At 40.4% G+C, this 11312-nt stretch overlaps 1 pseudogene; it reads right to left on the minus strand.

Moving 5' to 3' along the window:
• Nucleotides 1-863: 863 nt before the first annotated feature.
• On the minus strand, nucleotides 864-961 carry LOC120106380 (annotated as a pseudogene).
• Nucleotides 962-11312: the final 10351 nt, after the last annotated feature.

The raw sequence follows: 11312 nt of genomic DNA on the forward strand, positions 1-11312 counted from the left end.
CAGTTCATCTGTTCGAGGCAAGTGGGTTTTAAGTGGGACCTTTGCGAACGCATCGTGACCCCTCCACTTACCTGGGAGCTTACCTGGTCAACTCGGTTCATTAGACCGGATTGGAGGCTTAGGTGCCCTCTTCAAACCAGTTAGGAGCTGTCTAGAAATTTAGGAAAAACATTAGAAATTGAGGTGTAATGTTTAGTTGCATGTTTGATTGTGAATAGATTTTTGTTTTAGGGTGTAGTTTTAGGGTATCTTTAGTTGGTACTTACATTTATATTTATTTTTTAAAAAAAAATATATAAAAAAAATTAATTAAAAAAATAATTAAATTTTGTATGCTAGGTTGGAATAGGGACGACACCGGTCGATTAAGTCGCACAACTTTAGATCATCCCTTAGGACACATCCTTGAAATTCCTTTGCAGTATCTCACACCTTGTGAGATGGCAAATTTTCCTGATGATATAGGAAGTCACCATGGTGATGAAGGTAGACCCCCAGTTATGACACTTCGACAATACTTACATCCCACTAGGACTAGTCAACCTTCATGCATGATTATTCCTGAAAATGTAGGACACTTTGAAATCAAACCAGGAGTAATTCAATTGCTGCCAAAGTATCATGGAATGGAATCCGAGAACCCTTATCTTCACCTTAAGGATTTTGAGGAAATTAGCATCACATTTAGAGTGCCAAATGTATCGGAAGATGTCCTTAAATTAACCTTGTTTCCTTTTTCCTTGAAGGATAAAGCCAAAACATGGCTGAACTCCTTGAGACCAAGATCGTTAGGAACATGGCATGATATGCAAAGAGAATTCTTAAAAAAGTTCTTTCCCGCACAAAGGACTAATTTTTTGAAAAGGCACATTAGTAATTTCCAACAAAAAGACCATGAAACATTTTATGAATGCTGGGAGAGATTTAAAGATTTGCTTCTCTCTTGTCCTCATCATGGGTTTGAAACATGGAGAACCATTAGTTTCTTTTACGAAGGGTTGTCCCCACAGTTGAAACAATTTATAGAGACTATGTGCAATGGTCTATTTCTGGAAAAGCAACCCGATGAGGCATGGGACTATTTAGACTCTCTCGCAGAGACTGCACAATTATGGGATACAGGGGATAGAGTGAATAAACCTTTACCTAAGACTACTAGCATTCCACACGGGGGCCTTTACAACCTTAATACTCAGGATGATATTCAAGCTAAAATGGCAGCCCTTACTAGGAAGGTAGAGAAAATTGAACTTAGAAGGATTGAACCTGTCAAGACCGTAGAACATAACAGCGAGTGTTGTAGGATTTGCGAGATGCCTGGCCATCTCATCACTGATTGCCCCACAATACCCGCATTTAAAGAAGTCTTGCACGATCAGGCCAATGTTATGAATACCTATCAAAAATCTTTCAATAATCCTTTTTCGGGTACTTATAACCCTGGTTGGAAGAACCATCCAAATTTCAGGTGGAGGAATGACCAACCTCAACAAGTATATAACCCAACTCCTCCACCTCCACAACCTCATTATGCACACGCACCCCCTCAAAAATCCAGTCTCGAAGAAACTTTGCAATCTTTCATGCAAGGCCAAGCTAAAATCAATGATGAATTAAGAAATCAACTGACAATGCTGACCACTGCTTTAAGTGCTCAAGAGAAAGGTAAGCTACCAGCTCAACCACAACCTAATCCTCAAGTCTACGGCAGTAGCAATGCATCATCTTCAACTTCGCATAAAGAGCAAGCAAAGAGTATAATAACTTTGCGAAGTGGAAAAGTTATTGACCGACCAGTCCCAGAACAAACTCAAGCCATACCTGATTCTGACCCTTTAAAGACAAAAGAAAAGGATAATGAAGAAACTGAAGCACCAACATCTACTGAAAAAATTGAATGTCCTTTTCCTGCACCATTTCCACAAAGATTAAAGCCCTTGCAAAAGCTTGAACCAAACTCTGAAATTCTTGAGCTTTTTAAGCAAGTAAAAATCAATATACCTCTTCTTGATGCAATAAAACAAGTGCCTTCCTATGCAAAATTTTTAAAAGATTTGTGCACTGTCAAGCGTCGTTTAAATGTCAAGAAGAAGGCATTTCTGGCTGAAAATGTGAGTGCAATTTTACAGCATAACATTCTTCCTAAATATAAGGATCCAGGTTGCCCAACTATCTCGTGCATCATTGGCAATTTTAGGATTGAGCGAGCATTGCTAGATTTAGGAGCGAGTGTGAACTTGTTGCCATATACGGTATATGAGCAACTCGGTTTGGGTGAGTTGAAGCCAACAACTGTGACCTTACAATTAGCTGACAGGTCAGTGAAGGTTCCTAGAGGGATTATCGAAGATGTGTTGGTCCAAGTAGACAAGTTCTATTTTTCTGTTGATTTTATCGTACTGGACACACATCCGGCTTCCAATTCACCATCTCAGATTCCGGTCATCTTAGGACGTCCATTCCTTGCAACTTCTAATGCATTGATCAATTGTAGGAATGGTGTCATGAAGCTTTCTTTTGGCAATATGACCTTGGAACTGAACGTCTTTAGTATAGGTAAACAACCCAGTGATCATGAAGAAAGTAAAGAAGTTGAATGGGTTGAAACAATTGCGGAAGAATATTTGTTAAAAGAAACATTTACTGAATCGGCCGACAATGGTTTAATAGATTGGTGTTCTGAAGGTACTGCTGATGATGTGGTCCCACCTATTTTAGATAATTCGGATGTTATGATGGTCAATGGGTGGAGACCGAGAATAGAGGAATTTGAACAGTTGCCATCTCGAGAAGCAAAGATAGTACCATCCCATGAACAAACACCTAAGCTCGAGTTGAAACCTTTACCGAAGGAACTCAAGTATGCCTTTCTTGGATCCGATGACACATTTCCTATAATCATCTCATCTGATCTGGATCATGCCCAAGAAAGAAAATTACTTGATGTTCTAAAGAATCATAAGGGAGCTTTAGGATGGTCTATTGCCGACTTGAAGGGGATTAGCCCTTTAATTTGCACGCACCGGATATATTTGGAGGACAATGCCAAAACCACAAGGCAAATGCAACGTAGGTTGAATCCTACGATGAGAGATGTGGTTAAAGCAGAAGTCCTCAAGTTGCTTGACGTGGGTATTATTTACCCAATTTCCGATAGCAAGTGGGTGAGTCCTACTCAAGTCGTGCCCAAGAAAACAAGTCTGACGGTAGTCAAAAATGATCAGGGCGAACTAGTTCCAACTCGTGTTCCGACGAGTTGGCGCATGTGTATTGACTACCAAAAATTGAATTTGGTTACTAGGAAAGATCACTTTCCCCTACCCTTCCTAGACCAAGTTTTGGAAAGAGTTGCAGGACACAAATTCTATTGTTTTCTCGATGGCTATTCCGGGTACTACCAAATAGAAATTTCACCTGAGGATCAAGAGAAGACTACCTTCACTTGTCCTTTTGGCACATTCGCTTTTCGTCGGATGCCATTCGGGTTGTGTAATGCACCTGCAACATTCCAAAGGTGTATGCTCAGCATTTTTGAAAAAATGAACGAGAAATTTTTAGAAGTGTTTATGGATGATTTCTCTGTTTTTGGCAATTCATTTGATGATTGCCTGTCACATTTACAAGCAGTCTTAGCTCGATGCATGGAAAAGAATCTGATACTGAATTGGGAGAAATGCCACTTCATGGTGCCAAAGGGAATTGTCCTAGGACATATTGTTTCATCGAAGGGCATGGAAGTTGATAGAGCTAAGATTGATTTAATCGCCAAGCTACCTGCACCCAAGACAGTTAGAGATGTTAGATCATTTTTGGGTCATGCCGGATTTTATAGGAGGTTCATCAAGGACTTTAGTGTCATAGCCCGACCATTATGTAACCTCCTATCCCTTGATACACCGTTCAATTGGACCGAAACCTGCCAAGAGGCATTCGAAAAGTTGAAGGCTATGCTTAGCACTGCACCCATCGTGCGACCACCTGATTGGTCGTTACTTTTTGAGATCATGTGCGATGCTAGTGACTATGCGATAGGAGCTGTCCTAGGACAATGCAAGGATAATAAGCCATATGTCATCTACTATGCAAGCAAAACCTTAAATGATGCTCAAATGAATTACACCACCACCGAGAAGGAATTGCTTGTAGTAGTATTTGCATTAGATAAATTTCGCTCTTATATCCTTGGTGCTCCTATTGTTATCTTTACAGATCATGCAGCGCTAAAATATTTATTGGATAAGAAAGATGCGAAACCACGCTTAATACGATGGATACTTCTACTCCAGGAATTTGACATCACTATCAAAGATAAAAAGGGAGTAGAGAATATGGTTGCTGACTATTTATCATGGCTAGTTGTTCATGATTTGGTGCCACAGTTGCCCATCAAGGACTCGTTCCCTGAAGAGCAATTGTTTACACTTTCTCCTATGCCATGGTATGCTGATATTGTAAACTTTCTTGTCATGAACCGGATGCCGGGGCATTGGGGATCGAATGATAAGAATAATTTCTTGCGTGAAGTAAGAAATTATTATTATGATGCTCCTTATTTGTTCAAGTATTGCAATGATCAAATCTTTAGAAGATGCATTCCGGAACATGAGATACAAAGTGTACTCTCTTTTTGTCATGCCAGTGCTTGTGGAGGACACTTTGCATCTAAGAAAACGGCAGCTAAGGTGTTGCAATGTGGTTTTTATTGGCCTACACTATTTAAAGATGCCCACGAGTTCTGTAGGACATGTGACCCATGTCAACGTGTTGGAAGTCTAACTCGTAGGCAAATGATGCCTCTTCAGCCCATTACTGCTATTGAAATTTTTGACATGTGGGGCATCGATTTCATGGGCCCATTCCCCTCGTCTTTTGGATATGAATATATTTTAGTTGGTGTTGAGTATGTGTCAAAATGGGTAGAAGCTGTTGCCTATAGAACTAATGATCACAAACCTGTTTTGAAATTTCTAAAAGAAAATATTTTTTCACGATTTGGGATGCCCAAGGTTATAATTAGTGATGGAGAAAAACATTTCTATAATAAGCCTTTTGAGATCCTATTACGAAAGTACGGTATCACTCATAGAATTGCCACTCCTTATCACCCGCAGACTAGTGGCCAAGTAGAGTTAGCCAATCGGGAGATTAAACGAATTTTAGAGAAAACGGTGAATCCATCACGCAAAGACTGGTCTTTAAAACTTTCTGACGCATTGTGGGCTTACCGTACTGCTTATAAAACTATTCTTGGTATGTCCCCGTATCGGCTAGTCTATGGAAAAGCATGTTTTCTACCTGTTGAATTAGAGCATAAATCATATTGGGCCATTAGAAAATTGAACTTTGAATTGTCAGATGCTGGTTTAATTCGAAAATTACAATTAAGTGAGTTGAATGAAATTCGTCGAGATGCGTATGACAATGCTAGACTTTGTAAAGAACGAATGAAAATTAGGCATGATAAATCAATTCTAAGAAAATCTTTTGAACCTGCACAAAAAGTTCTTTTGTATGACTCTCGCTTACATCTGTTTCCTGGAAAGTTACGATCAAGATGGACAGGTCCTTTCATTGTAAAAACTATTTTTCCACACGGGGCAGTTGAAATTGAGAATCCACGGAATGGTCAAATGTTTAAGGTAAATGGACACAGATTAAAATCTTTTTTTGAGAATTTTGCAGATGAAGAGGACTCCTTTTCCTTGGAGGAGCCTTCTTATGACTGAGCATGACGGCCAAGGTATGTGTATATTAGTTAAAATTATTTTTTTCTTCTATTTTGTTTTCTTATTTTGTAGGTCTTCTTTTCTGGAAATCAACAGCTCAAGGTATTCTTCTTCTCTCTAATATTCTTTTCTCTATTGTTTCTCACATATAGCTTTCTTGCATCTTTTACATTGAGGACAATGCAATATTTAAGTTGGGGGGAGGGAAATATTTTGCAAAAAAAAAAAATTTTTGCATTTGATTTATTCCATTACTTTCTTTTCTGAGCAAATGCACATGTATTTTCATATTGAGTTTGTGCAACTATTAATGCAAGGAATACATGCATACTATGACTGATCAGTGACCTATTATTAGATCCCCACACATGTACTTAATGATAATAGGAAAGCCTTAGGAGTTCACATTTGTTAACTGCATTTTTGTTAGCCTTATCCGTAAAAGAAGTATGAGTATCCTTGTTCGTACCATAAGGTTCAGGATTTGGTTTTCACATAAAGATAGAGGTTGAATATCCCAGTTAGATTACTTAGGTGCCTTATGATCCGACCTTGGTTGACCTATAGTCACGATGCAGTCACATATATAATAAAAAAATATATATATGGTTCAGTCTATCTTCTCTTTTCTTGCACAAAAAAAAAAAAACAAACAAACAAAAAAATCCTCATGATGACAAGTCTGTCCTCGTGGCGTAGTCTGATTCGAGTAATTAAGCCCGAGGGGTGTTTCACCTAATGTCTTGAGCCAACTGGATCGGGGGTCATTGGCTGAAAGCTCGCTACACGGATCTTACTAGAGCCTAATGGGGTTAGACTATTGTAATCGTCATATGTGTTTTAAAAATAAAAATAAAAATAAGCATGAATAAGGTTGGTTGGACTGAACCTAGTGACATGTGGTAATGGCTGGTTTGACTCCATTGTATTGGACCTCTGTGTATCCGGGTTGTTCAGTTGGGATTGATAGCTCTTTCTTTATATGCGAACCATTCTTGACAAATTTAGACAACAAGTGATATTCTGAAAATTTGATGGATCAGGTTCTAATAAAGTGTAGAAAATATTTGTGGACTTGAGTAGTGCACCTAAAACTCAGGCGGTGCTCTGTTGTGGTGGAGGTATTAGTACTCTGAGAAAGTCATATGATTTGATGCACACTACACTTTTATATTCCTTGCTTTGACAGTTGCCATACTTGAAAATATTTGTCAATTAATTACATGTGTATTAGCTTAGGGTTTATTTTTATTAGAATCTCATGTCATATAATTCATGATGTTTGTGGGTAACATCCCTGAAAACCCTCACGAGACAACACTCGTCCACTAGGGTAACCTAGGGGTTTAATGGCTTGTTGCACGTGCTAAGTGCAATCGTGATTCCTACGAAAGTGAGTACTTATCTTAGTTTTATGTCTTTAGCTTCAATAAAAAGTCAAAGTTTAAACTATACCTTTTGTACTCTCATTTTATTATTTGCTCGTTAATTGCTAGAGACTAGCAATAAACTAGTTGGGGGGTGTGATGAGAGCACAAAAGTGCGATCTACACATCACTTAAATTAGCATTATTGCTAACAAATAATGATAACAGTGCTGCATTAATATTTTATTTTTGTGGGGTGCAGGTGATCGTAAATCAAAGTTAAAATGCACATTGAGCCCGAAAGATGCATCACTGTAAGTGACCAGCCAAACGTTCTGGATTGTTTCCCAGTCGCAACCATCCAGCGCATCTCCCGCGTCCCAGTTCACAGCAGAGTCCAGATCTTCCCTTCCGCATCTCGTGGCGATTCCCCTGCGTTCCAAGCCCTGCTACCAGCGTCCCAGGTTCATCACCCATGGTCTCAAAGCCACGCGTCCCAGCTCCCGTCCGAGTTCATCTCCTAGCCTCCCAAGCTTCAAGCTCCAGCACATCACCCGAGATCCCAGCTTCTGTTATCAGCTCCCAGGATCCGTGTGAAATTTTCAGCCGACCGTGAAGAATCCTCTCAAGCTCCCAGCGTGCGACCCATCATCCCGGTTCACAGCGTCCCAGCTCCAGCTTCGGTTCACAGCGCCTCCCAGCTTCCGTGATCTCAGCGCCAGCATCCCACGTATCTTCTCCATATTCATCTCCTATGCATCCAGCTTCTCCCAGACTAGGTGCAGCCACATCCCGCGTCCGTGAGCCAACGTCCGCAACCTCCTGCGAAGCTTCTCCCAGATTCCGCCTCATCCGCAGTTCACACCATCGGCCACATCCGTGATCCCAGCTCCAAACCTCCATCTGAATCCCAGCATTTCCGCATCCCATGGCGATTGCAATCTTCCGGAATATCAGCTCGCTTCCGAGTCCACACGCATTCCAACCGATCCCAAGTGTTCAAGCCCCAAGCTTCCACGTTCACAGAGGATCTCAGCTGCCTCCTGCGATCAGCCTTCCTCCCTTACCGAAGATCCCGGTTTCTGTGAAGCTTCCTTGCATGCCACGTTCGCGGCCAGCCAGCATCCAAATCTCAGATTGCCGCAACCAAAGATCCCGCAATCACAACCTCTCCGCGTCCGGGATACTCGGCAGCCAGCATGAGAGGAGCATCCCGTGTGATCAGGGAGTCCATCGAGTCATCGAGTGGTATAAAGGATCCTCATTCGGAAAAACAGGGGGGGGGGAGTCCCTATTGAAAAGAAAAAATATAGAGAAGGGAAACAGGGGAGGCCCTGTTTCCGACAATAAAAGAAAAAAAAAAGAAAGAAAGAAAATGAAAGGGGGATTAAAGTTTTTAATGGAAGGCTAAATTCCTAGGAAGGGTGATGGAGGAACCTTTGATGTATTTCTCTTTGAAGTAAATTCTAAACTTTTGCTTTCAATGATTTATATTTATTGATATGTTCTTGATCCATGCGTAGTTGTTTCATAGATAGATCTTTAATGGATTATGATTATTGATATATGGATTGCTTTAGTATTTGATTCGTCGTAGACGTAGAAAGTACGATGAATGCTTAGAAATTGAGTTCATATGTTCATGAAACATATACTATGATTAGATCTATCCTACATTTAATCTTTAATCAAGAACCATAGAGTTTATTCCTTGGATGCAATATCATCAAGGAGGATTTCAGATCCCTACCATTTTTATTTCATTGAATTTTGTTTATTATTCTTTGCATTTAATTTCTGAAAATCAAAACATCATTTTAATCCACAAATTTATTGAATTGATTAATCTGAAATTATACTAAATAATATCATATATATTTCGTTCCCTGAGGATTCGACCTCGGACTTCCGAGAAATTTACTACTTATGCGATTCTCCTGCACTTGGGAGAACAATTTTATTTTTGCATCACCCTTCGGCAGCACAATTCCCTGAATTTGTGCAAGAACAAGTAAATGCTGCCCAAATGCAATCCCGACCCGGTAATGATCCATATTCTACCACTTACAACCCGGAATGGCGCAACCATCCGAATTTCTCTTGGAAGCAGCAGACTTCCAATACTTCCCAACCTTATTTCTAAAACTTTCAACCATTCCAGAATGTTCATCCGAACCATCCTCCTACTCACTATTCACAATTTCAACATGTCCCTCCTCCAGCACCCCAAATAGATATGGCTTTTGAGCAAAAAGTTTTGACTGTCCTTCAAGGACTCGAAGCCAATACACAATTGTTGCACTCCCACACCCAGTCTATTGCCAAATTAGAAACCCAGCTAGGGTAGCTAGCGAGTGTACTAAATAAAAGAGAAGAAGGCAAGCTTCCAAGCCAACTAGTGAGTAACCCGAGAGGGCAGTACATGGTTCAAGAGACTCACCCGAATGATGTTCACCATGAACAAGCTAATGCCATGACTACCTTAAGAAGCGGACGCGTAGTGGACAATAAGGTTGGAGAAAAAGAACATAAAGAAAATGAAGACAAGAGTATGACTATGCCTAAAGAGAACCCAAACTCGTCTTTATCGCCATCTAATCCATTATCAACCACACCTTTTACACCGAAGGCTCCTTTCCCTCAGTGTCTGAATGCACCTTCTTCCTTTGGCAAGAAAGAAACTTCGTTGGAAGAAATAATAGAGGTATTCAAACAAGTCAAAATCAACCTCCCTCTCCTTGATGCCATAAAACAAGTTCCATCTTATGCCAAATTTCTCAAAGACCTTTGTACCTAGAAACGAAAATCTAGGACACATGTGCCTAAAAAGGTCTTCCTAACTGAACAAGTGAGCTCCATCCTCCAGCACAAAACCCCTCCTAAGTTTAAGGATCCTGGTTCACCTACCATCTCTTGTGTGGTAGGAGACAATTCTATTGATCGAGCACTATTAGATTTAGGGGCAAGTGTTAACCTCCTTCCTTATTCAGTCTATGAGAAGTTCGGATTAGGTGAATTAAAGCCTACTTCGGTATCCCTGCAATTGGCTGATCGATCTGTTAAAATACCACGAGGAACAATTAAAGATGTTCTAGTCAAGGTAGATAAATTTTATTTTCCAGTCGATTTTATCGTCCTTAATATGGAACCTGTGCCGAACCTTAAGAAACAGATCCCTATGATTCTTGGTCGTCCCTTCTTAGCTACAGCCAATGCATGTATTAACTGTAGAACTGGGGTGATGGATATATCTTTTGGGAATATGAAAGTCAAACTAAATGTATTCCATGCCTCTGATCAACCTGCAAGGAAAGATGAGTGCTTCCTAGTTGACAAAATGGACGATCTTGTAGAAGAAGCCCTTCCCTATATTCTGGCAGATGACCCTTTGGAAGCATGTTTAGCCCTTGTTGACATTGATAATTTTGATTTAAACAAGGCCATAGAAGAAGTCAATGTCCTACTTGACAATCCGTCTCCCATGAATTCTCATCCTTAGCATATCCGATATGAACCTCTTCCTACCCTTTCTAGTACGCCACAGTGCCCCTCCATTGAGTCCCCTCCCAAACTTGAGTTAAAGCCACTTCCAGTAACCCTTAAGTATGCTTTTCTAGGACCTGAAGACATCCTACCTGTAATCATCACGGCTGACCTATCTGACAAACAGGAGAGTCAACTTTTGAGTGTACTCGGAGAACACAAACATGCAATTGGATGGTCCGTAACTGATCTGAAGGGGATTGACCCATCCATTTGCATGCATCGCATTCACCTAGAAGAAGATGCAAAACCAACCCGTGAAATGCAAAGGAGACTCAACCCTAACATGAAAGAGGTGGTCAAGAAAGAAGTAGTAAAGTTGCTAGATGCCGGAATCATTTATCCTATCTCTGATAGCAACTGGGTGAGTCCGACTCAAATAGTACCAAAGAAGTTGGGCATTACTGTGGTTGAAAATGCAGAAGGAGAGTTGATGCCTACACGCACGACCACTAGATGGCGTGTTTGCATTGACTATAGAAAGTTAAACTCCATGACTAGGAAGGATCATTTTTCTTTGCCCTTTATTGACCAAATATTGGAAAGACTAGCCGGTCAGGGTTTCTACTGTTTCTTAGATGGTTATTCTGGGTATAACCAAGTGGCCGTGTATCTCGATGATCAAGAGAAAACCACTTTCACATGTCCATTTGGGACATTTGCGTATAGGAGAATG

The sequence above is a fragment of the Phoenix dactylifera genome, unplaced genomic scaffold, assembly GCF_009389715.1.
Source record: "Phoenix dactylifera cultivar Barhee BC4 unplaced genomic scaffold, palm_55x_up_171113_PBpolish2nd_filt_p 000540F, whole genome shotgun sequence".
Classification (NCBI taxonomy): domain Eukaryota; kingdom Viridiplantae; phylum Streptophyta; class Magnoliopsida; order Arecales; family Arecaceae; genus Phoenix; species Phoenix dactylifera.